Below are 7056 nucleotides of genomic sequence, written 5' to 3'. Positions count from 1 at the left end.
CGTCAACATACCGTCTGTAATAAATTAACTTCTCCTTAATTTCTGGAAAAGAGCTAAAAACTTTGTTCTCAAAGTCATTCATAAAAATTTCAGCTAAAATGATTGATAGACTTTTTCCCATAGCTAAACCTTCATCTTGAATAAAAACTTTATCGTCAAAGATAGATCTATTAAAACTCAATGTGAACTCTAGCATATCCACGAGTTCGACGATTTCACCCATGCTCATTGACCTATTTTTTAAAAGGTTTTTCCTTAAAATTTGCGAAGTTTCCGCTATTGGTATATTAGTGTAGAGGTTCACGACGTCCAATGAGGCTAGGACTGCATCCTTCACTTCTTCGCGAAACACACACTATTTTTTACGTTGTAAACTTGCCCGTATTTATAGGCAGATTTTAACTTACGGTACAAAGCCCTATTCAAGAGCTCATTAACGGCTTCCTTCCCATTGCAAATAACACGCATTGGTTTGTTCTCCTTGTGCCATTTCATTTGCGCTCTTGCTTCTGGTGTTCTTGGATTCATCTTTACTAATCTAGCTTTTTCATTTGGAGTGAATAAAAATTATATTGCTTCTATCCTTGCCTTTAAATCTGTCTGAAACTTCTTTGTTAAATCTTTTTTGACTGCTTTAATTCCATTTTCCTGAAAAAACCGCATTGTCTTATCTATATATTCCTTTTCGTAAATCACAACTGAGGTACTGCCCTTATCTGACTTAATCACGATTGCGTTGTTAGAATCCAGTTTTAAGTTAATTTTTTTCACTAACCTCATCTCACTATATGTACCGTTATGTAAAGTTTTCTGGCATTCAATTGCCTCTTTGCCTTTGATGGCGATACATGTCTCCTGGAATTTAGTTAAATTAGCGTCCCTACATGCTACCTTAATGGTAATGTGGTATGTTGGCATTTAATACGTTCCAAAATGTCTTTTTGTAAACTAAGGTATTTCTATCACTAACTGTGTCTCTCGTATTAATTACATTTTTAACTTTGTCTAACAGATCTGAAGATGGGCAGCTAGCCCGAACCGGCAATTGAAAATAAAGAATAGCGATCGAAGACTGAAACGCCATATTTTATTTAGGAAATTACCTTCCGTGCGTAGGCTGCCGTTGTCACCAAACCACAAACTGCTGCGTTTGGAGTGATACCGTGACGAGGGATCGTGGATGCCTGATGAATGGCGTCGCATTATGTCCCACAATGAGTCGCGGCCAGCCGGGGTGGCCGTGCGGTTCTAGGCGCTACATTCTGGAACCGCGCGACCGCTACGGGAGCCGGTTCGAATCCTGCCTCGGGCATGGATGTGTGTGATGTCCTTAGGTTAGTTAGGTTTAAGTAGTTCTAAGTCTAGGGGACTGACCTCAGAAGTTAAGTCCTATAGCGCTCAGAGCCATTTGAACCATTTTAAATGAATCGCGTACCTGCATTAACCCTGATGACCATCTTTGGCGAGTACGTTACCATCCTGGGTAGACGCCCCTTTCTCGTAATCTACTGGAGAGGCACAGCGGTGTTAGTCCTTACATCGTGATGAGGAGAACGATTATGTATGACTTGAGGTCGACAAGCAGCGATTCAGGGAACCCTAACGCCACAGCGGTAGGTCAAGGACATCACGGGTACACATATGTTTCCTCTCATGCCACGGTATCGTGGTACGATTTTTAAGTACGATAGTGCTTTTTCACACGTGACCCGTCACTCTATGAAACGTTAGTGCGATGGTTTGGTATTCACGTGGCCAGAAAGTCCCACAGATCAGTCCCCGACAGAACACGTGTGGGACCAGATCAGACGTCAATTCCGTCGTAGCGTCAGTATCCAGGATATTGTGGTGTTCTCCGAAGCATGATGTCCCAAAGGCAATGTTGGTACTTCGCGACAGAACCACAAGTGAGCATAGTTGCTGCCAGTCACAGCGACAAATGAGCTAAGTCGGTGTAGACACGCCCTCAGGAGTTCCGTAGGCCACCGCTGCAGCATGCGTGTTTACGTCAGATCGGAGTGCCGTCAGCCCACTTTCTGTCATCGCCAAAGACGGCAGCATCGTCTGTCTACAGCCAGTACTGCGAGAGTTATCTTTGACAGAAGTCTCGATAACAGTTCATAGATAATTGTACTTTGAGAGAAGAGACGAGTATCTTGCACTGTATCAAGTGATACCTTAGTGTTCCGTGACGGTGAGGACTGTACATTACGTTCCTGTCGTCATAGATTAATTAAAAGTGTTTCATCTGGTTCAAGTTTCAATAACGTGACCCAATATTTTATGTGTGATGCAGTATCCCGCTGGTCTCTTCCAGGAGTAATTCAAACAATCTGAGGCCAAAACATTCGGAACACGGATTTGCTTCAGACTCCATTAGCACAATATAATGTGCAAGTATAAAGGAGTACTACTACGGCTATTTCGAAAAAATCGCAAGAGGCGTTTTACGTGCCAATGACGTACCATTGCGTTCCGACTGTCTGTATGGGCTGGTGGCAGTTAAGTGGTTAACGTACAGGTTCCGTAGTCTGTAGATCGCTGCATCGTGTGCCGCTCATCTTTTTTACTTATTAATTTGTATTTTTCCAACACTAGTCTTATTATTTCACATATATTACATTCGAAAATGACACGTGTATTTGAATGAAGTTTTATTGAATTTCCAGTCTTACTTAGCAGTTTACGAACATTTATTACTGCAACTAACGTTACTCTACTATTATTTCTATTGGCAAGTTAAAAACTTCATCAGACGCATTCAGACTTGTTCGTAGTTGATTGACAAAGAACGAAAAATTGCTTCTCGTGAAAGAGCTATTAAAATACGTTCTATTGTACATCAACAGTTTTCAGCATCAGTTACGCGTGGTTTTTATCCAAATTGTCAGAAGGGAGAGATATTTTTCAAAATTTCACCAAGCTTTGTTTTCTCTCAGTAATTATGAAGGTTAGTTGTGGATGCGGGAAACCTACATTCATTGGGTGTAGCAGACGTTTTAATTTCTTTTTTCCGTGGCTATGTGAAAAATATCTTCCTGCAATTTGTAATGTCGGAACCGCTTCCGACGCCTAATCGTAGATTACCCTCATGTTCTGGCATATTGTAAATCACTGTATTATTAAATGAATAAAGTTATTTACACATTTATTTATCGATGTTTCACTTGGGCTTTCCAAGCCAGACCCTCGTCCTTGAAACCTGTGGCTGCAGATCGAAGACTCCTGCTGCAAAGCAGTTCTCGGTACCTTACTCGATTGCAGGTGTAAGGGATTTCGGAAATAACGACGGGCACCCATTTCTAGTAAAGCTTTTGCGTTTGGTCGCTAACTACCAAATAGTTATAAACATAATATTTGTTGTGATAATAAAAATTAGCAAACAACCAAGTAACCGTGGAAATTCAATAAAATTTCATGCATGTACATGCACGTTTTCATCATATTTCTTTTTAAATATCATATATATGAAATAATGTGACTAGTGTCCAGGGAAATATAAATTTAAAAATAATGAGCGAGACTCGATCCTGCGATCCACCTCAGCGCTAACCACATGGCTGCCTCCATTTCGCACTCATGGTCGCATACACGAGGAAAACTTCTCTTGTGATTTGCTCGAAATTGCCGAAGTACTACGCCTCACTACTTTGCACATTATGTTCCGCTAATGAGTTATTAAAAGGGTTCAAAGTTAACAGTGATCCGTAAGTCGTGGCCTGTTCTTATAAGAATACACCACATTGCCAACGAGTATTCTTCGCTTGGCGTAAAGATGTCAAGGACCAATTACAACAGTTGTGGGACAACTTGCCTCAGGAGAGGATGCAACAACCTTATGGCAATCTTCCCAACCGAAGCAGTGCGCGCACCCAGGTCAAAGGGTGCGCAATGCCATAGTGACAAGTAAGTTCATACTGACGAGTTCTTTGTAAATTCGACTCGATTTTGTAATCACCGAAACAATGTCATTTATGAAACTTCCTGGCAGATTAAAGCTGTGTGCCCGACCGAGACTCGAACTCGGGACCTTTGCCTTTCTCGGGCAAGTGCTCTACCATCTGAGCTACCGAAGCACGACTCACGCCCGGTCCTCACAGATTTACTTCTGCCAGTACCTCGTCTCCTACCTTCCAAACTTTAAAGAAGCTCTCCTGCGAACCATGCAGAACTAGCACTCCTGAAAGAAAGGATATTGCGGAGACATGGCTTAGCCACAGCCTGGGGGATGTTTCCAGAATGAGATTTTCACTCTGCAGCGGAGTGTGCGCTGATATAAAACTTCCTGGCAGATTAAAACTGTGTGCCCGACCGAGTTCGAGTCTCGGTCGGGCACACAGTTTTAATCTGCCAGGAAGTTTCATATCAGCGCACACTCCGCTGCAGAGTGAAAATCTCATAATGTCATTTATGCTTTCAAGCTGTGAAATGTCAAATAGTGTCCTCCTTCACTGCTGGGTGCTTCGCTCTTTATGTCATGCCCTTTAGTGAGGCGGCTGGTACGCCATTGCCTTCTTTTCCAGCCTTCCACCTGAGATATGTAGCCAGTCGTAGGATCGCTTACAGTTTAATGTGAACTCAGAATCGCGGCTCAACTTGCGTCTTCGCACATACAAACCATACAAACCATTGCCATGGCTGATGGTTCAAATGGCTCTAAGCACTGCGGGACTTAACTTCTGAGGTCATTAGTCTCCTAGACTTAGAAGTACTTAAACCTAACTAACCTAAGGACACCACACACATCCGTGCTCGAGGCAGGATTCGAACCTGCGACGTAGAAGCAGCGCGGCTCCGGACTGAAGCGCCCAGAACCGCTCGGCCACAGGGGCCAGCGCCATGGGTGAAGGAAGCCGTTAGTCACAGAGACTATCCTAAGACCGACTAGGTACTGAATGGACTACATTTGGGTCTGTACTGTGAGACACACATTAGTTCAATAGTAACAATTTAACTCTTTAAATTCAAGAAGCAGATGGGATGTAGAAATATTTTCAATGATATTCAAGCTTATGTAGCCACAAGTCGTAAGCAGGGGAAGTAAGTGCCTGAGCATTCTTTTCAATAGCCCAGGGCGATAAAGTCAGTGACGTTAGAGAAAGAGGCAGTTTGAAACCTGTTGTCGGAAGATATTTTCATCTCTATAGGATAACCCTAAATGTGGAGAGTGTGAGCGGTGCATTCAGGTTTTTAACCATCAGACTCACCGCCAATGTCCGAATGTCTCATGTAGTGAGGGTAAGCAATGCTCCCAGCAATAGTCCATCTTTCCTAAGCGGCGATTACTCTCTTTCACGTTAGAACGGCACCAGGTTTCACTCCGTGTCTTCTGCATCCTTTAGGACAGTAATGTCTGCATGCATTCACCGTATTACCCTACAGAATGAGGTGACAACGGTCACGGAAATCCTCCTAATATCGTGTTGGACGTCTTTTTGCCCAATGCAGTGCAGCAACTCGACGTGGCATGCGCTCAGCAAGTCGTTGGAAGTATCCTGCAGAAAAGATTCAAATGGCTCTGAGCACTGTGTGACTTAACTTCTAACGTCATTAGTCGCCTAGAACTTATAACTAATTAAACCTAACAAACCTAAGGACATCACACACATCCATGCCCGATGCAGGATTCGAACCTGCGACCGTAACGGTCACTCGGTTCCAGACTGTAGCGCCCAGAACCGCACGGCCACTCCTGCCGGCCTATCCTGCAGAAATATTGAGTCGTACTGCCTCTATATGCAACCATAATTTCATAGTTGTTGCCAGTGCAGGAGTTTGTGCACTAGATGACCTATCGATTATGCCCCACAACTGTTCGATGGGAGACATGTCGAGGGACTGGGTAGCCAAGAAATTCGCTCGATTCGTCCCGAATGTTCTTCAGATCAATCGCGAACAATTGTGGCCCGTGACACGGCTCAGTGACATTGATAAGAATTCCATCGTTGTTTTGGAACATGATGTCCGTGAAAGGCTGAAAATGCTCTCCAGGTACACGAACATAACCAATTCCAACCACAGACCTGTGTTGTTGGACCAGAGGACACAGTCAGTTCCATGTAAACACAGTGCGCAGCGGTATGGAGACACCACTAGCTTGCACATTGCCTTGATGAGAACTTGGGTCCATGGCTTCGTGGTACATTGCGCTCCACTCGTACTCTATCATCAGCTCCTACCATCTGAAATCGGGACACATCTGACCAGGACAGGGTTTGACCGCTATGGTCACGAGGCCAGGGGAGGCGCTGCAAGCGATGTACTGTTAGCAAAGGCATTCGCATGGGTCGTCTGCTGCCATAGACTGTTAACGCCAAATTTCGCTACGCTGTCCTAACTTATAAGTTCGTCGTACGTCCCACACTGATTTATGCGATTATTTGACACAGTGTTGCTTGTCTATTAGTACTGACAACCTTATGCAAACGCCACTGTTCTCTGCCGTTTAGCAAAGGCCGTGCGTCACTGCGTTGTCAATGGTTGAGGTAATGCCTGAAATGTGGTAACCTCGGTACACCCTTTACATTGTGAATCTCCGAATGAATTTCCTAATAATTTCCAAACTGTCATTGTGAGTTCAAGGAATATTAATTCTCGTCGTGCGGGCATAATCACGTCTGAAGCCTTTTCACGTGTATCACATGATTACCAATGACAGCTGCGCCAATGGACTGTTCTTCTGTAACTCGAGTACGTGATATTGTCACCATCTGTATATGTGCGTATCGCTATCCCATGACCTGTTACCTCAATGTATTTCGAACACATCAGTTTTGCAGTGATGATATTTATGTAAATAAGTGATAAATTTCAGTAATTAGCGTTTCTTTAAAATATAGCGAGCCATATTTGAGCCGTAGTTGTGTCCGGCTCTTCGAAAAGCGCCAGGCGGAGTGCTTTCGCTTCGCGTCTGGTGTTTGCAGCGGCGCTTTCGGTTTGGCGCTCTGTTTGGATCGTTACCGCCCTCTGGCCGGAGGTGGAGCAAGTGTAAGGTCGCGTGTCGATCGTGGAGTACGTACTGAGCTGTGACCCAGAGAGGTGGCGGCGCGAGCGGGG

The sequence above is a fragment of the Schistocerca nitens genome, chromosome 7 (assembly GCF_023898315.1).
Source record: "Schistocerca nitens isolate TAMUIC-IGC-003100 chromosome 7, iqSchNite1.1, whole genome shotgun sequence".
Lineage (NCBI taxonomy): Eukaryota > Metazoa > Arthropoda > Insecta > Orthoptera > Acrididae > Schistocerca > Schistocerca nitens.
Note: the sequence above shows the minus strand (reverse complement) of the source record.